Below are 21907 nucleotides of genomic sequence, written 5' to 3'. Positions count from 1 at the left end.
ACTTGTAGTGGTTTGTGGACATCTTCTGTTAGCAAAGGGGACACAGCTCCACCTGTCCTTCACGTGGTGTGCCTGTCAAGTTGTGTGTGTGTTACGTACATCTGGGTGTGTGTGTTTGTGATGTGCACTGATTGTGCTGTACTACAGCATGGTGCATATGTGTTATTACCTGCACATCCGTGTTACCCTGCCCATGTATATTTGGTGTGGTGTATGTCTTGTGTGTCCTACACGGTTGGTGTGTTGTGTGTATATTGCTAGATTTGTTGACTTACCCACGAGTAGACCATTGCCATATTGGCCGTCCTCGAAGCGTTTTGTTGATCCTGCGGTACCTGAATATGTAGGCATCATGCACGCTACCAGGATACTTAACTACCATTGTTGTAAATAGCCCACAGTGGTCCACTATGGCCTGCACATTTATAGACTGCACAGGTTTCTGATTCCTGCTTAAGTGTTTTGTTGCTGCAGGTGTGACAAGTCCGTGAAGTCCATTGCACCCAGTACATGCGGAAACCCAGCAATTTTGTAAAACTTTTTTTGGTCTCCTGCAGCATTTGCTGGGTACCCGGGGAAGCAGATGTGGCGGGGTGTCAGGGAGATAATTCCCTTTAATTCGTTTGGCAGGAAGTCCGAGAAAGATGGATGTGACAGACCAGCAACCAGTGCACCAGTTGTCTGGAATGAGACAGTTGCCAACATGTGCTGGACAGCTAGCAGCTTTGTGACGGGTGGTATGATATGTTGTGTTTGCAGCCTGGCAGTGATATCTGGCTCAATATGGTGAAGCAGGCGTAGCATGGACTGCCAATTGAGATGGTAAGTCCTGACAAAGTCTTGTTCTTTGAGGCCAAAGAGTGTTGTCCTGTTCTGGTATATCCTCTCCTGCCTTCTGTGTTGCCTTTGTGGGTGCCGTAGTGGTGCTTGTGGTTGCTGCGGTGGTGGTGGAGGGAGCTGCTGCGGTTGCTGTCCTCTGCGAAGCGTCCCAAGCTGGAGCAGTAACACTTCCATCTTGTCTTGTGGGTTGCCAATGTTGCTTCTGTGAGTTTTCCTTAAGTAGCGGCGTGTGGGCCTCATTCTAATGCCTGGTCTGACCAAGGCGGTAACATTTGATGCTAATCGGGGTTTACGTCATTTTTTTGCTACGCTTCTTAGTTGTGCATTGTTGTGCGGAGTTAAAAATGGTGCTAGAGGGTTGGCGTCATTGTTTGGATGGGAACGCCTACCATGCATATCATTGATGCGAAAGTTCGCAAGGTGTTTTGACAAATCCAAAAATGACGCTAACTCTGATATTTTGGCACTAGATGGGACTAGCACCAAAATATAAATATAGAGCACAGTTTGCGCCAAATAAAATGGCACAAAAATGGTGCAAACAGAGTAAAATAAGCCCCTCAAAGTCTGTTCCTCATACAGGGAAAACGAACCCAAGTGAGGGAACCTCAATGAAGTATTCCTCATCTGGTATATAGCATCATAGCAATCGCTCTTTAAGCAAAATCCCAAACTCTACAGTGATCAAAAATGCTGCCTGATAGGAGTGGCCAAGCCTCTCCCAAAACTTGTGCAACTGAAATAACATGAAACTGTGCCATATATCATCACACACTGTGGGAAGCAATTCTGAATCACCAGTAACATGCTTCTTTGCATATAAAGTAGCATAGGAGGGGAGACCTCGGATTTGGTCTATAAAGATTAACTTAGTCACACTTATGATCAGACTGCACTTAATCCTGTCTGCAAGGAAGGAAGAGGCTGTTGAAGAAGAAAAGTGTCAGACAAATACAGCAGTTATAACAGGTGAGCAAAATGGAATCTTTCAGAATGCCATCAGAGCGTCTGATCAAGAAAAGTGTGGTTCCTATGAGTCTATGACTATTAAAGTGATCTTGCACTCTTAATTTGAGCAGGTTGTTGCAGGTGGTGGACACTGTTCTCATTTTTGGAGGTCCCATATTTTTATACGCAAGGTGACCCTGTGTGGCAGCATGCGAACACATTATGAAACGTATTGCAGGCCTCATTTACAAGGCCCTAGTAGCGCAGTGCTCCACCTGTCATTTTTTTATTCTCTGGTGGCACAGTGTGCCTGCTCATATTTCCAAGACCACACAAAGCCACCCTGCTTGGCTTTTCACGGCCTTGTAAATATAGACCCCTTTCAAACATAACTGCATGAAAGGGGCGTTCCATGGATGTTGCTTGGAGTATTCCCACACAACACCCGTGGAATCTGGGATGCATTCCCGAGTTGCAAGTCTGGGAATGTGTCAGTTTCCTAAGCCACTTCAGGGTTTGCATAAGAATAACACAGCTTGTAGAAATATCTTTCTTTTTCCTTGTTTTTCCTCTTTCTGTGTGTGCTGCATTCTGCAGCACGCAAAGAAAGAGGAAAACACCCCTTGTGATTGTTTTTGTGCAGGAAGGTGTGCCTTCCTGCACAAAAACAATCATCCCCACAACGCAGGTGTTCATGCACCAAGGCAGCAATTTGAGTGACAGATGCAGGGGGAGAGGAGAGAAAAGCACGGTATCTTGTAGCTACAGCGCATTTCTGCCCGTTCCCTGTGGTGCAGGGGAGTGCAGCAAGGCGCCTGCTGCAGCGCCCTGTGCCACAGTCCTCGTAATGGATGCCTTGATTATCTTAATAACATTGCTCAATTTTGTGGTGGTGGTTGCAGGTGTTGGGCACTGGCACTCATTTTTAGAGATCTCTTCTGATTTGTCTGTGGGTGTCTTTGAATTTATAAGGCATATTGTGTGGCAGGTGCTAAGCTGCTTGTTACATTGGTTTAGCTACCACAGTCATTTATGAGGATGTTGTCTTTGTGCCAGAAAGAATGCTATTTTCTATCTGAAAAAATAAGGCACTCTTCACGGTGCACGGCGAGTGTGTAACATCTAACTCATGGTAATTAGGTAAGTAGTACAGTCTTTGTAAACAATTGATACTTGAAAGTTTAATATATTGATGCTTGCGTGCCCACGCTGAGCTCCTTTTTAATGTTTAAAATGTTCATGTTTTAACAGTTTTCCTCAAAATATGGAGAAGTGTTCGCACACTCCAAGGATCTGCGTGTTAATATTTCTAGGTTTTTGCAGATCATGTACATTTTTGCTTACTTTTGAAGGCTATAGTCTTAGTGTTGCATGGCACCTCATTGAGGAAACAATATTTACCTGGACAAATATCACATCCACTATATTGCCTGCACTACATTAGAAGATAAGAATATATTAATCAGTCTTACCTCCACACCAACATACTTAGAATTATAATGCAATGTAGGGATTAATTGTAGGGAAGCTTTTGTAGGACAATGTTTTCAACCTCGCCATAGTATCAATCAACCATATGGTGGTACGGCAAACATGCTCCTATATATAGATGTATTCTGATAGTGCTTGGTGATATCTCTCAGTCTTAGGGTCTCCAGGAAATAGGCAACTTTATTATGGTCACTCACACAATCTTTTTCTTTTTCTTTTGAAGTGTTCTAAACATGCTGTTGGAGATTTCCTGGAATTTAGATTCAACACTGGATCATACACCTTGTGAAAATACATTATTTTGTACTGTATTTGAAAATTTTGATATAAGCAAGAACATTTTCCCTACAAATATCAGTCAATGCCCTTTGATGTGCCTGGCAAATTTCCAGGTGAGGCAAATGAAAATATTCCTGTGTGCAGTAAACTGTTAGAATATCAGACAGACCTGTAACAAGATGATTCCATAGGTGAATGCCAGATGCCAAAGTAATAGAACAACGACAGCTACCATTTTTAGGTTGAGCGTTAGCGTTTGGCCTGTTGTATACTAAAGTATACAATAGAGTGAGTTCCATTGTTTTGATTTGCTAGTTGCAGTGTCCTTCAAAAAATCCTTGCTTGCTAGTGGTCAGTTCTGTCTCTTTGTCCTGCCTTTTTTCACTTTGGGAGCAGCACAAAGTACTGTGTAATTACGCTATGTCCTGTTTATCTCTTCTGAAGGGGACTTTTTCTTTCAGTATTGACCTGTTTGCCTTGCACTGTGGGTGTGTGTTCAGTCCCTCCTCCCCACCAGCTCCCTCTGTAAAGATAAACTAACATCAGAGGGGGGCTTTTCCAGGGCGAACTCACTCTCGCTCTCTTCCTCTTGTTATTTTTAGTCCCTGTGGCAATAAAAGTCCAGTCAGTAATTTACAACGCTATGAGCTCTAACTCAAGCAAACAGGAGAATATTGCATTCCAAATGCTTGTTTAGAAAAGCTCTCACTGGTCTCTCATGTCAGTGTGAAAACTGATGAATAATTAACGGCAGAACCAGTGCCCCTTATTTTAAAGCTAACCCTCTTTGCACTATGTTCATTCATAATTAATAGCCGTGCATAGTTCCGTTATATACAAGCATGCGTGGTAGCTGATGCTCTGATAAACGAGAATGAATCGGCAAATGATGAACGTCAGCCTAAGGTGCATGAAATAAAGATGGATGAGGACATTCACCCATTTTAAGCGGATTTGTGGTAGGCGAGAGGAAGGGAAGAAAGATGAATGCTCAGAGGAGCTACAGGTAGAAGTGACTTACAAGCAAAACAATGAAGACGAATACCGGGGTTAGGCACGGAGTGTGCTTTTAGTTTCTTAGCCAGACAGGAAAATAGAAAAATGCTGAATCAATGCAAGGGGCGAATAGTGATTAAGAAAACTGCGTGCAAACTTTTTTTTAACGCTTCTCGCCTGCATATGTTAATATGTTAAAACCTGCTGGCTAAGACTATAAATGTAATCTGATCCGTTACTGAATTGGTTGACCGATGTTTCTAGAAGGTGTTTGCTGTGTTTTTAAAGACTGTCTGTTCGAGGCCCTGCTCCCTCCGTACTTCCCGTAGTACGTCTATTGCCGTCTATTACGTGAATTTTCAGTGAAACAAAAGCGCTAGCAGCGTGTACATAAAGTTACTGCAGCTAGCTTCGCCGACTGAAATGTACTTTGTTTGAAGAATAAAATATGTGGCTATCTTATACTTCATTATTATTTCAATAATGTCTAAAGTAGTATTTTATTTTCACCTCTGTATAGTTTTTTGAACTTGAAATATGATTAGGCTCCTTATGCACCAAGTCGGACTGGGTAATCAAATGAAGCCCTGGCAAAAATGCTCAAACCAGCCCCATTTGCTTCCTCTTTCATTCTCTCTCATTCTATCCATCCATTCTCTCTATCCCCTTCTCCCTTTGTAATCCTTTCTCTCTACCTTTCCCCTCCCTCCTCACTTTCTGTCTTTCTAGAAGACTCCCAATGCCTGCAACAATTAACATCTGAGAGCTAGTGGAACGTGCCAAAAGCTCCAGCAGCTACAACTCCTAACTGGACTTTTCTTGCCACACTTGATCGCGCTGCGTTTTTTTTTTTCTCATTTCTGTGGCAAGAAAAGTCCAGTTAGGAGTTTACAAAGCTAATAGCTCTAACTCAAGCAAATGCGAGACCATTTGCATTGAAAATGCTTGTTTTTTTATAGTTTCCTGCTCTGCTGAAAGCAGAGATTCCTTCAATCCTGCAACAGGTGTAGGCCAAGTTGTGAAGGTCTTCTGTTGCACAATTACAGTGATTACTGCCACTATTACCACTACCACCAGTGAAACATCCTAAACAATGCGTTATAAACAATGCAGATGTTTCCCATGCAAGCGTAACCACACTTTCCAGAACAATGACTGCCTTTTTATGTACCTTAACCACACGTGCCAAACTACGCATATGCGTGGTTAAGGCACAGAAACAGGCAGAGTGGATCGGGAGAGGAAGCAGGGAGGTAAGTGGGGCTAGGGCAGGGGTGGTGGTAGTTTTTAGGGGTTGGGGGATTAAGGGCTTGAGGTGGGTGTGGCAGTCAAGATTTTTCTTTTTTAGGGGAGGGGTGGGTGGTTTGGGTATTTCGCTTTTTAGGGCTTAAGGTTGGTGAGGTCAGGCTATTTTATTTTTTAGGAGCAGGGGTGGAGGGGTTTGGTTAATTTGATTGAAGGCTTAGGGTATGGGATGTGGTAGTTTATTTTTAAAGGATTGGGGGAAGGTTTAAGGAAGGGCAGGAGGAGGGAGAAGAGAACAGGAGGAAGGATTGGTAGAGAAGACCTAGTGGAGTTACGGCAGGGGTGAGTGTAGTTTTTAGGGGAGGGGTGAATTTAGGGCATGGGGTGGGTGGGGGGTTTTGAGTAGTTTCCTTAAAAGAGTAAGGTTTTAGGGTTCAGGGCGGGTGTGGGGGGTCGGGGTAGTTTACTTAGAGGGGAAGATTTTAGGGCTCATGGAAGGTGGGGGGTGTCGGGGTAGCTCTGTTTTACGGGGCGGGGTGGGGAACAGAGTAGGTTTTTTATTAGGGTTCAGGTCATGTAGGGGGTTGAGGTAGTTTACTTTGGGGAGGTTTTAGGGCTCAGGGTGGGTGGGGGGTCAGGGTAGTTTATTTAGGAGGTAAGGTTTTAGGGCTCAGGGCGGTTGGGGGGCCGGGGTAATTTAGTTTTTGGGTGCGAGGGTAGGGTGGTCGGGATAGTTTTTTTTTTAGGGCTTAGGGTGGGAGGGGGTCAGGGTAATTTACTTGGGGGGAAGGTTTTAGGGCTCAGGGAAGGTCTAGGTAGTATAATTAGGGGATGAAAGTTTTGGGGCTCAGGGTAGAGTGTTGGGGTAGTTTGGGTTTATGGGGTGAGGTGGGGATCAGTGCAGGTTTTTTATTAGGGTTCAGGGTGGATGGGGGTCAGGATAATTTAGTTTCTACTCTTTCTGAGTACACTGCATACTGCAGCACGCATAGAAAGAGGAAAACACCCCTTGTGATTGTTTTTGTGCAGGAAGTTGTGCCTTCATGCACAAAAACAATCATCCCCGCAACGCAGGCTTCCATGCACTAAGGAAGCAATTTGAGTATCAGTGCAGGGGGAGAGGATAGAAATGCACAGTATCTTGTAGCTACAGCGCATTTCTGCCTTTTCTGGTGGCGCAGGGCAGCGCAGCAAGGCACTTGCTGCAGTGCCCTGTGCCACAGCCATCTTAAATGAGGCCCTAAGTATCTCAATACATATTGCTCAAAGTTGTGGTGGTGGTTGCAGGTTTTGGGCACTGGCACTGATTTTAAGAGATCTCTTCTGATTTTCTATCACCAAACATTGTTCTAGAGCATGAGAGTGAAGAGCAAAAAAAGAGAGACAGATGCAAAGACTGTGCCAGGAGTTGAAATTAGGGATGAGAGAGAACATTCAATAGCGAGATAAAGAAGAAAGAAGTACAAGTGGTAGAAGAAAAAGTATGAGACAAATTAATGACTAGGCAGCCTTGGTGTTTTCCCACCACTGGAATTTGGCAGCACTGCAGGCAGGCTCCTATGAAAAATTGTGGGGACTTCCACTTATTTATAATTGTTTTAACAAATAAAAAACAAGACATGCAACAGTTTGCGGTGTCATTTAGATCAAGGAATCCCCCAAGTGTGCCTGTATGTAGGCGGACAGAGTAGTCTGTGGGTTTGTTTCAATTTATCAAGGCATATTGTGTGGTAGGTGCTCAACTGCTTGTTACATTTATTTAGCTACCACAGCCTTTGGTTAGGATGCTGTGTTTTTTTGCCCCAAAAAAATATCTGAAAAAATAAGCCACTTTTCACAGTGCGAGGCAAGTGTGTAAAACGTAATTCATGGTAAGTAGGTAAGTAGTACGGTCTTTGTAAACAATTGTTACTTGAATTTTTAATATATTGATGCTTGCGTACCCATGCTGAGCTCCGTTTTATGTTTAAAATTTTCATGTCTTAGCAGTTTTCCTGAAAATATGGTGAAGTGTTTTAACTCTCCAAGGGTCCGCTTGTTAAGATTTGTAGGTTTTTGCAAATCATGTACATTTTTGCTCACTTTTGAAGGCTATAGTCATAGTGTTGTATGTCACCTCATTGAGGTCAAAAATATTAACCTGGAAGAATATCAAATCAACTACATTGCCTGCACTACATTACAAGGTAAGAATATATTATCCTTTCTTACCTCCACACCAACTTACCTATAATTATAATGCAATGTAGAGATCAATGTAGTGGTTGTCACAGCTTTTGTAAGTCAAAGTTTTCAACCTCGCCGTATTGTCATGCAATCCTATGGTGGGACAGCTAACAAGCTTGAGGTGAGTGGGGAGTCAGGCTTTTTTTTTTGGGGGTGGGGTGGGAGGTTTGGGTTTATCGCTTTTTAGGGCTTAGGGTGGGGAAGGTCAGGCTATTTTATTTTTTAGGAGCGGGGTGGAGGGGTTTGGTTATTTTTACTGACGGCTTAGGGTGGGTGCGGGTAATTTGTTTTTAAAGCGGTGGGGGAAGGTTTAAGGAAGGGACAGGAGGAGGGAGGAGAAAACAGGAAGAAAGATCGGGAGAAGACGCGATGAGGAAAGTGGGGTTAGGGAAGGAGTTGGGGTAGTTTTTAGGGTGAGGTGAATTTACAGCTTAAGTTGGGTCGGGGGACTGGGTAGTTTAATTCAGGGGGAAGGTTTTAGGGCTCAGGGCGGGTGGGGTAGTTTACTTTGGGGGAAGGTTGTAGGGCTCAGGGCGCGTGGGGGTTGTCGGGGTAGTATGATTTTATGGGGCAGGCATGGGGGTCAGGGTAGATTTTTTATATGGGTTCAGGGCAGGTAGGGGTTTTGGGTACTTTACTTGGGGGAAGGTTTTAGTGCTCAGGGTGGGTGGTGGGGGTGTAGTTTACTTGGGAGAAGGTTTTATTGCTCAGGGCGGGTGGGGGGTTTTGGGGTAGTTTTGTTTTAATGGGTAGGAGTGGGGGTCACAGTAGGTGTTTTATTGGGGTTCAGGGTGGGTTGTGGTTGGAGTGATTTCGTTTCTAAGAAAGGGGGTGAGGGGTTAGGATAGTATTTGTTTAGGGCTCAGGGTGGCCTGGTTTGTAGTGGGTACCTGTAGGAGGCTGGCCTGGTTTGTAAAAGTAAATAGTCGAATAATAGAGAAAACAGTAGAAAATACAATAGAATGCAATAGACCTAGGAGAAAAACAAACCATATGCTAAGAAAGTCGAATGTGAATCACAAATTTCCCCTAGGCAAGTGTAGTGTGTAGAAGGGCACTGGGAGTGTAAGAAAACACCAAAGGTAAGTAAAATACCCAAACCCAGAGCCCAGGAAAGTAGAATTAAAGTACTGCAAGTTTCCTCAGGACACACTAAAAGCCGCGCTAAGAGTTATTGCAAGAACCAAGCAAGACTGCAAGCAACAAATGGTGGATTCCTGGACCTGAAGACCTGTGAAGAGAGGAAACCATGTCTAGAAGTCGCAGAGGATTCCAGTAAGGACAGGAGCCGATGCCAACTTAGAAGATGGTGCAAAAGAGGATTCTCTGGTTAGAAAAAGTCTGCAGAAGAACACGAAAGAAGATGGCTGCAGGTTCCTGCCTGATGCAGGAGATGTCCCACATTGAGATGTTTGATGCAGGCTGTTTGCGTCGCTGGACTCGTCCAACAGCCTAGGTTCAAGCAAGGTTGCAGTTTGCATCACAATGGCGCTGCCTGGACCCAGGAGGGACCTGGGGGCCTCAACTCGGACTGAGGAGGCAGAGGGGGCTCCCAACACTGGAGAGAGCCCACAGATGACCAAGCAGCACCCACAGGAGTCCCGGGTCACGGGGGACGAAGAAGGTGCAAAATGCGGTTGGTGCAGCACAACAAAAGAAGGTCCCACGCCGCCAGAGTTGTGCGTCACAGGATGGAGTGCTGGGGACCTGGGCTACACTGTGCACGAAGGATTCTTGGAAGAAGTGCACAGAACCCCAAGGAGCTGGAGATAATGCCGTGCACAGGGGTGCTGTCGCAAACTGGAAAGGCAAGTTCTTACCTCCTCCAAATTTGGACAGCTGGACCTTAGGAGAGTCTGGGTTGTGTTGGTCCACCATCTGTGTTCCAGGGAGCACGGTCATCGTCAGGAGAGGAGTCCCAGAGAACCGGTCGTCGTTGCAGAAGGGTGCCTGCAGGAACAGGGAAGTGACTCCGTCACTCCACGGGAGATTTCTTTGTGCTTCTGGTGCAGGGTGAAGACAGGGAGCCCTCAGAGTGTGCACACCTTGGAAACTGTTGCAAATGCTGGTGGAGCTGAAGTTGCAGGTCACAGGAGTTGTCCTGGATACTTTGTTGCAGTTACAGCAGTTCCTGGAGCAGTCTGCGTTTGATCCGACGGTCAGAAGCTGAAGAAGAGGATTCCTGGAGGAGTCTTGCAAGCTGAATCTAAAGAGACATCCACAGGAGAGACCCTAAATAGCCATTAGAGGTGGATTGACTACCTACCCAGGTATGCACCTATTAGGAGGGGTTTCTGATGTCACCTGCTGCCACTGGCCACTCAGAGATCTCCAGAGTGTCCCCACACCTTGGGAAACAATATGGCTAACGCCAGGGACACATAAGCCCTGTCAAGTGCAGCAAACCACTTATAAACATTATCCCCATCCTTGTAAGGGGGAACAACCTTGTGCAGATTTCTGGATTCAAATGTATGTTCTGTAACACTGGAGTTCCTGAAACTACTGCTGCTGCCACCATGGGGAACTAACCCCTGCCTTTCCCTTTCCACAGCCAGGGATTCCCTGTCTAAGGCCAACTGTTGCTGCTGTAGCCTCAGACTGTGTAGGAAAGCACCATCTTGCCTGGCATGTTACCCCCATTTTTACTTGTGTGTCAGTTTGTTTTTGCCTGTATCACTGGGACCCTGCTAGCCAGGACCCCAGGGCTCATATTTGTGGCCTATATGGGTTCCCTGTGTGGTGCCTAACTGTATCACTGAGACTCTGCTAACCAGAATCTCAGTGTTTATGCTCTCCCTGCTTTTACAATTATCACTGCAGGCTGGTAACCATTTTTTACCAATTCTGATTGGCACACTGTAACACCCTTATAATTCCCTAGTATATTGTACCTAGGTACCCAGGGTATTGGGGTTCCAGGAGATCCCTATGGGCTGCAAATTTCTTTTGCCACCCATAGGGAGCTCAGCCAGTTCTTACACAGGCCTGCCACTGCAGCCTGAGTGAAATAACATCCATGTTATTTCACAGCCATTTTACACTGCACTTAAGTAACTTATAAGTCACCGATATGTCTAACCTTCACTTGGTGAAGGTTAGGTGCAAAGTTACTAAGTGTGAGGGCACCATGGCACTAGCCAAGGTGCCCCCACATCATTCAGGGCGATTTCCCCAGACTTTGTGAGTGCAGGGACACCATTACACGCATGCACTACATGTAGGTCAATACCTATATGTAGCTTCACAATGGTAACTCCGAACATGGCCATGTAACATGTCTAAGATCATGGAATTGTCCCCCAAAGCCAAATCTGGTATTGGGGTGCCAATCCCATGCATCCCTGGGGCTCCAGCATGGACCCCGGGTACTGGCAAACTAGCTCTCTGGGGTTTTCTCTGTAGCTACCGCTGCTGTCAACCCTCAGACAGGTTTTTGCCCTCCTGGGGTCTGGGCAGCCCAGTCCCAGGAAGGCAGGACAAAGGATTTCCTCTGAGAGAGGGTGTTACACCCTCTCCCTTTGGAAATAGGTGTTAAGGGCTAGGGAGCAGTAGCCTCCCCCAGTCTCTGGAAATGCTTTGAAGGGCACAGATGGTGCCCTCCTTGCATAAGCCAGTCTACACCGGGTCAGGGAGCCCCCAGCCCCTGCTCTGGTGCGAAACTGGACAAAGGAAAGGGGAGTGACCACTCTCCTGTTCATCACCACCCCAGGTTTGGTACCCAGAGCTCCTCCAGTGTGTCCCAGACCCCTGTAATCTTGAATGCAGAGGTGTGAGGGCACAATGGAGCTCCCTGAGTGGCCAGTGCCAGCAGGTGACGTCAGAGACCTCTCCTGATAGGCTCTTACCTGGTTAGGTAGCCAATCTTCCACTGAGGGTTATTTAGGGTCTCTCCTGAGGGTTCCTCTTCAGATAACGAATGCAAGAGCTCACCAGCGTCCCTCTGCATCTCTCTGTTTGACTTCTGTCAAGGATCGACAACTGACTGCTCCAGGACGCCAGCAAAACCGCAACAAAGTAGCAAGAAGACTACCAGCAACATTGTAGCACCTAATCCTGCTGGCTTTCCCGACTGTTTCCTGGTGGTGCATGCTCTGAGGACTGTCGGCCTTCACCCTGCACTTGAAGCCAAGAAGAAATCTCCTGTGGGTCGACGGAATCTTCCCCATGCTACCACAGGCACCAAACTTCTACATCACAGGTCCTCTGGGTCCCCTCTCATCTTAACGAGCATGGTCCCTGGAACACAGGAGCTTGGTCCAAGTGACCTCGACAGTACAGTGGTCCTTCTGTCCAAATGTGGTGGAGGTTTAAGTCCTTGCCTCCCCATGCCAGACAGTAATCCTGTGTATAGCGTGATCTGCAGCTGCTAGGGCTTCTGTTCACTTTTGCAAGGATTCCTTAGTGCACAGCACAGCCCAGGTCCCCAGCACTGAGTCCTGCGTTGCTCAACTCGCTGAGTTGACCACCGGCTTTATGGGACCCTCTTTTGTTGTGCTGAGATGACTGCTGAGCTCAGATTTCTTGAACGTCTGTTCAAGTCCTTCTGCGGGTGCTGCCTGCTTCTGCATGGGCTCTTTCTGTTTCTGAGCACCCCCTCTGTCTCCTCCTCCAAGGGGCGACCTCCTGGTCCTTCCTGGGCCCTGGCAGCACCCATTATCTTCAACCACAACTCTTGCAACTAACAAGGCTTGTTTGTGGCCTTTCTGCGTGGAAACAACTCTGCATCCTCCAGCACGCAGTGGGACATCTTCAGACCAAAGAAGAAGTTCCTGGCACCTTCCGTTGTTGCAGAATCTTTGGCTTCTTCCACCCAGAGGCAGCCCTTTTGCACCTTTATCCGGGGTTTAGTGAGCTCCTGCCCCCCCTGGACACTTGCGTGACTCTTGGACTTGGCCCCCTTCCTTTACAGGTCCTCAGGTCCAGGAATCCGTCTTCAGTGCTTTGCAGTCAGTTGTTGTCTTTGCAGAATCCCCTATCTTGACTTTACTGTCTTTCTGGGGCAGTAGGGTAACTTTACTCCAACTTTTCAGGGTCTTGGGGTGGGGTATCTGGGAAACCCTTAGTGTTTTCTTACACTCCCAGTGACCCTCTACACACTACACTAGGCCTGGGGTCCATTTGTGGTTCGTATTTCACTTTTGGACCATATGGTTTGTGTTGCCCCTAGGCCTATTGTCTTCTATTGCATTCTATTGTGTTCTACAGTGTTTGCATTACTTTTCTAACTGTTTACTTCCCTGATTTTGGTTTCTGTGTATATTTTGTGTATTTTACTTACCTCCTAATGGAGTAAATCCTCTGAGATACTTTTGACATATTGTTACTAAAATAAAGTACCTGTATTTTTATTAATTCTGAGTATTGTGTTTCTTATGATACAGTGCTATATGATATAAGTGGTATAGGAAGAGCTTTGCATGTCTACTAGTTCAGCCTAAGCTGCTCTGCTATAGCTACCTCTATCAGCCTGAGCTGCTAGAACACTACTAATCTACTAATAAGGGATAACTGGACCTGGCACAAGGTGTAAGTACCACCAGGTACCCACTATAAGGCAGGCCATCCTCCTACAGTCTGGCCTCTTCCAACCTCAGCTTTCTGAGTTCCCTATCTAGGGACTGATCCTCAGGGTTGGATGTGTGTGACACCTCTGAGACAGAAGTGACATGGGAATTGGCAGACGCAGATCTTTCCCTAACTTGAGTAACTCTAGTTACCTGGCCTCTAGGTGTGAAAGGTACCCTACTTGTGTGTGACCCCTTCCCACTACCAGCAACACTAGGAGGTTTGTTCATGGAAAGATCTGTGGAAGGACCCTCCCCTGGATCTTCAGAATGATCTCCTGAATCTACCTGGGCAGAATCTCCCTCTACCTCCACCTCTGACTGTACCTGACCACTGGTATGTCCCTGGTCATCCTGCAGGAGGAGATTTAAGAGAAATTCCTTGTTGGGGTTCTTCACAATCCCTAAACTTCTTTCTAAGCAGAGTTGTCCCACATTGAGTTGTTTGATGCAGGCTGTTTGCGTCGCTGGACTCGTCCAACAGCCTAGCTTCAAGCAAGGTTGCAGTTTGCGTCACAATGGCGCTGCCTGGACCCAGGAGGGACCTGGGGGCCTCAACGCGGACTGAGGAGGCAGAGGGGGCTCCCAACACTGGAGAGAGCCCACAGATGACCAAGCAGCACCCACAGGAGTCCCGGGTCACGGGGTACGAAGAAGGTGCGAAATGCAGTTGGTGCAGCACAACAAGAGAAGGTCCCACGCCGCCAGAGTTGTGCGTCACAGGATGGAGTGCTGGGGACCTGGGCTACACTGTGCACGAAGGATTCTTGGAAGAAGTGCACAGAAGCCCAAGGAGCTGGAGATAATGCCGTGCACAGGGGTGCTGTCGCAAACTGGGAAGGCAAGTTCTTACCTCCTCCAAATTTGGACAGCTGGACCTTAGGAGAGTCTGGGTTGTGTTGGTCCACCATCTGTGTTCCAGGGAGCATGGTCATCGTCAGGAGAGGAGTCCCAGAGAACCGGTCGTCGTTGCAGAAGGGTGCCTGCAGGAACAGGGAAGTGACTCCGTCACTCCACGGGAGATTTCTTCGGTTCTTCTGGTGCAGGGTGAAGACAGGGAGCCCTCAGAGTGTGCACACCTTGGAAACTGTTGCAAATGCTGGTGGAGCTGAAGTTGCAGGTCACAGGAATTGTCCTGGATACTTTGTTGCAGTTACAGTAGTTCCTGGAGCAGTCTGCGTTTGATCCGACGGTCAGAAGCTGAAGAAGAGGATTCCAGGAGGAGTCTTGCAAGCTGAATTTGAAGAGACATCCACAGGAGAGACCCTAAATAGCCATTAGAGGTGGATTGACTACCTACCCAGGTATGCACCTATTAGGAGAGGTCTCTGATGTCACCAGCTGCCACTGGCCACTCAGAGATCTCCAGAGTGTCCCCACACCTTGGGAAAAAATATGGCTAACGCCAGGGACACATAAGCCCTCTCAAGTGCAGCAAACCACTTATAAACATTATCCCCATCCTTGTAAGGGGGAACAGCCTTGTGCAGATTTCTGGATTCAAATGTATGTTCTGTAACACTGGAGTTCCTGAAACTACTGCTGCTGCCACCATGGGGAACTAACCCCTGCATTTCCCTTTCCACAGCCAGGGATTCCCTGTCTAAGGCCAACTGTTGCTGCTGTATCCTCAGACTGTGTAGGAAAGCACCATCTTGCCTGGCATGTTACCCCCATTTTTACTTGTCTGTCAGTTTGTTTTTGCTTGTATCACTGGGATCCTGCTAGCCAGGACCCCAGGGCTCATATTTGTGGCCTATATGGGTTCCCTGTGTGGTGCCTAACTGTATCACTGAGACTCTGCTAACCAGAATCTCAGTGTTTATGCTCTCCCTGCTTTTAAAATTATCACTGCAGGCTAGTGACCATTTTTTACCAATTCTGATTGGCACACTGGAACACCCTTATAATTCCCTAGTATATGGTACCTAGGTACCCAGGGTATTGGGGTTCCAGGAGATCCCTATGGGCTGCAAATTTCTTTTGCCACCCATAGGGAGCTCAGACAGTTCTTACACAGGACTGCCACTGCAGCCTGAGTGAAATAACATCCATGTTATTTCACAGCCATTTTACACTGCACTTAAGTAACTTATAAGTCACCTATATGTCTAACCTTCACTTGGTGAAGGTTAGGTGCAAAGTTACTAAGTGTGAGGCCACCATGGCACTAGCCAAGGTGCCCCAACATCGTTCAGGGCGATTTCCCCAGACTTTGTGAGTGCAGGGACACCATTACACGCATGCACTACATGTAGGTCAATACCTATATGTAGCTTCACAATGGTAACTCCGAACATGGCCATGTAACATGTCTAAGATCATGGAATTGTCCCCCAAAGCCAAATCTGGTATTGGGGTGCCAATCCCATGCATCCCTGGGGCTCCAGCATGGTTGGGTACTGGCAAACTAGTTCTCTGGGGTTTTCTCTGTAGCTACCGCTGCTGTCAACCCTCAGACAGGTTTCTGCCCTCCTGGGGTCTGGGTAGCCCAGTCCCAGGAAGGCAGAACAAAGGATTTCCTCTGAGAGAGGGTGTTACACCCTCTCCCTTTGGAAATAGGTGTTAAGGGCTAGGGAGCAGTAGCCTCCCCCAGCCTCTGGAAATGCTTTGAAGGGCACAGATGGTGCCCTCCTTGCATAAGCCAGTCTACACCGGGTCAGGGAGCCCCCAGCCCCTGCTCAGGTGCGAAACTGGACAAAGGAAAGGGGAGTGACCACTCTCCTGTTCATCACCACCCCAGGGGTGGTGCCCAGAGCTCCTCCAGTGTGTCCCAGACCCCTGTCATCTTGAATGCAGAGGTGTGAGGGCACAATGGAGCTCTCTGAGTGGCCAGTGCCAGCAGGTGACGTCAGAGACCTCTCCTGATAGGCTCTTACCTGGTTAGGTAGCCAATCCTCCACTGAGGGTTATTTAGGGTCTCTCCTGAGGGTTCCTCTTCAGATAACGAATGCAAGAGCTCACCAGCGTCCCTCTGCATCTCTCTGTTTGACTTCTGCCAAGGATCGACCAATGACTGCTCCAGGACTCCTGCAAAACCGCAACAAAGTAGCAAGAAGACTACCAGCAACATTGTAGCACCTAATCCTGCTGGCTTTCCCAACTGTTTCCTGGTGGTGCATGCTCTGAGGACTGTCAGCCTTCACCCTGCACTTGAAGCCAAGAAGAAATCTCCTGTGGGTCGACGGAATCTTCCCCATGCTAACGCAGGCACAAAACTTCTACATCACAGGTCCTCTGGGTCCCCTCTCATCTTGACGAGCATGGTCCCTGGAACACAGGAGCTGGGTCCAAGTGACCTCGACAGTCCAGTGGTCCTTCTGTCCAAATTTGGTGGAGGTTTAAGTCCTTGCCTCCCCATGCCAGACAGTAATCCTGTGTACAGCGTGATCTGCAGCTGCTAGGGCTTCTGTGCACGTTTGCAAGGATTCCTTTGTGCACAGCACAGCCCAGGTCCCCAGCACTGAGTCCTGCGTTGCTCAACTCGCTGAGTTGACCACTGGCTTCATGGGACCCTCTTTTGTTGTGCTGAGACGACTGCCGAGCTCAGATTTCTTGAACGTCTGTTCAAGTCCTTCTGCGGGTGCTGCCTGCTTCTGCATGGGCTCTTTCTGTTCCTGAGCACCCCCTCTGTCTCCTCCTCCAAGGGGCGACCTCCTGGTCCTTCCTGGGCCCTGGCAGCACCCATTATCTTCAACCACAACTCTTGCAACTAACAAGGCTTGTTTGTGGTCTTTCTGCGTGGAAACAACTCTGCATCCTCCAGCACGCAGTGGGACATCTTCTGACCAAAGAAGAAGTTCCTGGCACCTTCCGTTGTTGCAGAATCTTTGGCTTCTTCCGCCCGGAGGCAGCCCTTTTGCACCTTTATCCGGGGTTTAGTGGGCTCCTGCCCCCCCTGGACACTTGCGTGACTCTTGGACTTGGCCCCCTTCCTTTACAGGTCCTCAGGTCCAGGAATCCGTCTTCAGTGCTTTGCAGTCAGTTGTTGTCTTTGCAGAATCCCCTATCTTGACTTTACTGTCTTTCTGGGGCAGTAGGGTAACTTTACTCCAACTTTTCAGGGTCTTGGGGTGGGGTATCTTGGACACCCTTAGTGTTTTCTTACACTCCCAGCGACCCTCTACACACTACACTAGGCCTGGGGTCCATTTGTGGTTCGTATTTCTCTTTTGGACTATTTGGTTTGTGTTGCCCCAGGCCTATTGTCTTCTATTGCATTCTATTGTGTTCTACAGTGTTTGCATTACTTTTCTAACTGTTTACTTCCCTGATTTTGGTTTCTGTGTATATTTTGTGTATTTTACTTACCTCCTAATGGAGTAAATCCTCTGAGATACTTTTGGCATATTGTTACTAAAATAAAGTACCTTTATTTTTAGTAATTCTGAGTATTGTGTTTCTTATGATACAGTGCTATATGATATAAGTGGTATAGGAAGAGCTTTGCATGTCTACTAGTTCAGCCTAAGCTGCTCTTCTATAGCTACCTCTATCAGCCTGAGCTGCTAGAACACTACTAATCTACTAATAAGGGATAACTGGACCTGGCATAAGGTGTAAGTACCACCAGGTACCCACTATAAGCCAGGCCAGCCTCCTACAGTCTGGCCTCTTCCAACCTCAGCTTTCTGAGTTCCCTATCTAGGGACTGATCCTCAGGGTTGGATGTGTGTGACACCTCTGAGACAGAAGTGACATGGGAATTGGCAGATGCAGATCTTTCCCTAACTTGAGTAACTCTAGTTACCTGGCCTCTAGGTGTGAAAGGTACCCTACTTGTGTGTGACCCCTTCCCACTACCAGCAACACTAGGAGGTTTGTTCATGGAAAGATCTGTGGAAGGACCCTCCCCTGGATCTTCAGAATGATCTCCTGAATCTAACTGGGCAGAATCTCCCTCTACCTCCACCTCTGACTGTACCTGACCACTGGTATGTCCCTGGTCATCCTGCAGGAGGAGAATTAAGAGAAATTCCTTGTTGGGGTTCTTCACAATCCCTAAACTTCGTTCTAAGCAGAGACCCCTAAACCCTTTGAAATTCAAACTTTCATAAGTTGTCTTTACAACCCTGGGGGTAGCCTCTACACCAGACATAGTGACAGAAAGAGGTTACTGAAAAGAGTAAAAAGTTAGCAAACTATTTGGCCTAACTTTTTAGAGAAAAGAAAAAACGTTTCAGAAACTTTAGAAACTTTTAGAAAGCTTTAAAGAACTTTTTAGAAAGTGAAAGATGATTACTAGGTAGGATTATGTATAGTTCTAAGTATTTGAGTACAACTTTCTTGTGAAAAGCACTAGTAACAAAGTGGTAAAGCAATTGCAAGTACTTATCCCACAGCTGCACCACCAATGTAGGAGGCTGGCATGGTTTGTAGTGGGTACCCTAGGTACTTACACCTTATACCAGGTCCAGTTATCTCTTATTAGTGAAATGTAGGAAGTATTTTAGCATCTTAGGCTGTCTAGAGGTAGCTGTAGCTGAGCAGCTTAGGCTGAACTAGGAGACATGCAAGAAAGTGGAATGCGAATCATGAATTCCCTGCTTAGTGTATAGAGGGGCAGTGTGAGTGTAAGAAAAGACCAAAGGTAAGTACAATACCCCACCCAGAGCCCAGAAAAGTAGGAGTATATTACTGCAAGTTTCCTCAGGACACAATACAAGTCATGATAAGAGTTATTGCAAGAACCAAGCAAGACGGCAAGCAACAAATGGTGGATTCCTGGACTTGAAGACCCGTGAAAAGAGGAGACCAAGTCCAGAAGTCACAGAAGATTCCAGGAAGGACAGTAGCCCCTGCCAACCTAGAAGATGGTGCAAAAGAGGATTCTCTGGTTCGAAGAAGTCTGCAGAAGAGCATCAAAGAAGATGGCTGCCGGTTCCTGCATGATGCAAGAGATGTACCACGTCGAGATATTGGATGCAGACCATTTGCAACACTGGATTCGTCCAACAAGTCTTGGTTCAAGCCAGGGTGCGGTTTGCGGCAACATGGTGCTGCCTGGACTCTGGAGGGACCTGGGGGCCTCAACACAGACTGAGGAGGTAGGGGGGCTCCCAACACTGGAGGGAACCCACAGGTGACCAGGCAGCAGCCACGGAAGTCCCAGGACACGGGGACAAAGAAGGTGCAAATTGTGGTTGCTGCAGCACTATAAAAGAAGGTCTCACGCCACTGGAGAGCAACTCAGCGAGTTGTACGTCGCAGGATGGAGTGCTGGGGACCTGGGCCAGTCTGTGCACAAAGAATTCTTGAAAAAGTGCACAGAGGGCTCAGAAGCTCGAGATGACGCGATGCACAGGGGTACTGTCGCAAACCGGGAAAGCAAGCTCTTACCTCCACCAAATTTGGAAAGCTGGAACTAGGACAGTCTGGGTCAAAGGGGTCCACCACCTGTGTTCCAGATAGCACACTCGTTGCCAGGAGAGGAGTCCCAGAGAACCGGTCATCATCTTGGAAAGTGCCCGCTGGAGCAGGGAAGTGACTCAGTCACTCCACAGGAGATTCCTTCAGTTCTTCTGGTGCAGGGTGAAGGTAGGAAGTCCTCAGAGCATGCACACCCTGGAACCTGTTGCAGTTGCTGGCTGGAGCTGAAGTTGCAGGGTCACAGTAGCCTTTCTGGATACTTTGTTGTAGTTACAGTGGTTCCTGGAGCAGTCTGCGGTTGGTCCAACGGTCAGAAGCTGAAGCAGAGGTTGCAGAGGATTCCTGGAGGAAACTTGCAAGCTGAATCTGAAGAGGAACCCTCTGAAGGGACCCTAAATAGCCTTAACTTTGCACCTTGTCTTCAGTAAATGAAGGTTAGATATATAGGTGACTTATTAGTTACCTAAGTGCAGTGAAAATGGCTGTGAAATAGTGTGTGCACTATTTCACGCAGACTGCAGTGGCAGTCCTGGAGAAGGGTTTGTCAGAACCCCTTATGGGTGGCAAAATAAATTCTGCAGCCCATAAGGATCTCCTGGAACCCCAATGCCCTGGGTACCTAGGTACCATATACTAGGAACATATAAGTAAGGGGGGGTTCCAGTGTGCCAACTGGAATTGGAATATGACATCACTGAACTATAGTGACTAATTTGGAAGCAGAGATAGCATAAGCACTGAAGTTCTGGTTAGCAGAACTTCAGGGACACAGTTAAGCACTACTAACAACACACACAAACTATGAGCACTGGGGTTCTGGCCAGGAGGATCCCAGTGAGACAGACAAAAGACACTGATGAATAGGGTTTTAACTAATAGCACTGGGGTCCTGGCAAGCAGGATCCCAGTGAGACAGTAAAGCCATACTGACACATACACACAAACAGGCCAAAAGTGGGGGTAACCATGCTAGAAAGAGGATACTTTGTCACAGGGACCTACAGATTGGACCTTGGCCCCAAGATGGCGGGCAAGGCTGATTGTGTCCATAAGGCCTGAGGCAGAGGCAGGCCCGGCGCGAGGCCTCTGCGACCCAAAGGAGAGGGGACCGTGCAGAGAGGTGCTGAGGTGCTTGGCTCTGGCCTGGGGCCACCTTATGCTGGCTGCCACAACCATTGAGTGGCCAGGCTGTGGGCTGAACCGGGTGCGGCTGGATTAGAATTCCTGCCTGTTGCTGATTACACCTGGCCTACAGAGGTAGTGCGGAGATGCCTAGGCCAAGGCTGGTGCTGGCTCCACAAAGTGACGAGAGCGAGGGGCTTTATTGCGGGCTGATAGTGGCAAGAGGCCTAGTGGATCGGGGAGGCATTGCTTCCCCATAATGGGAGACAAAGAGGCAGCAGTATGTGGTGGATTGTGCACCTTTTGATGGTGGGAGGCTGACTCAGAGGCTGCTGGATGCTGAGATGCAGCGAGGACGGCAACACGACCATGTGAGAGAGTGAGCATGCTAGGCCTGGACCCACACAAAGGGATGCAAGATGTAGGCCACAATATTACAGGGAATGACTGTGGCACCCAGAATGCTGTGAGGGGCAGAACCGCTGGCCTGCCTCACTGAGTCAGTGCCATTGGAGAAGTGAAACAAGTGACTTAGATGAATGCACGGGGACCTTGAACGTAACTTCTTCCCATTACCGGAGACAGGGAGGCAGCGATGTATACCAGATGGTACCCATGTTTTTGGCGGGGGACTGACCCAGAGGCTGCCAGAACCTGAGACGTGGCGAGGCTTGCATTGTGACAGTCTGAAGAGTGCACACACTAGGCCTGAACCCACACAGAGGGCCACGAGAGGAAGGCTGCAGGGGAATGCCCAGGGTAACCAGACTGCTGCTAGGGGTGGACTCGAAGGTTTTCCCCCGCCGGGTTGTCACCATTGGAGC

At 47.7% G+C, this 21907-nt stretch overlaps 1 long non-coding RNA gene across 1 annotated transcript in view; it reads left to right on the top strand.

The window, feature by feature from the left end:
- Positions 1-1735: 1735 nt before the first annotated feature.
- The window catches only part of LOC138247245 (uncharacterized), a 108466-nt gene continuing 88294 nt past the window's right edge, over positions 1736-21907 (top strand). The window contains exon 1 of the long non-coding RNA XR_011194385.1: positions 1736-1809. This is a non-coding gene — a long non-coding RNA (uncharacterized lncRNA). The remainder of the gene's footprint in view (positions 1810-21907) is intronic.

Source organism: Pleurodeles waltl, chromosome 7 (genome assembly GCF_031143425.1).
Source record: "Pleurodeles waltl isolate 20211129_DDA chromosome 7, aPleWal1.hap1.20221129, whole genome shotgun sequence".
In the NCBI taxonomy this organism is placed as follows: Eukaryota; Metazoa; Chordata; class Amphibia; order Caudata; family Salamandridae; genus Pleurodeles; species Pleurodeles waltl.
This window is presented reverse-complemented; position numbering and strand designations above follow the sequence as displayed.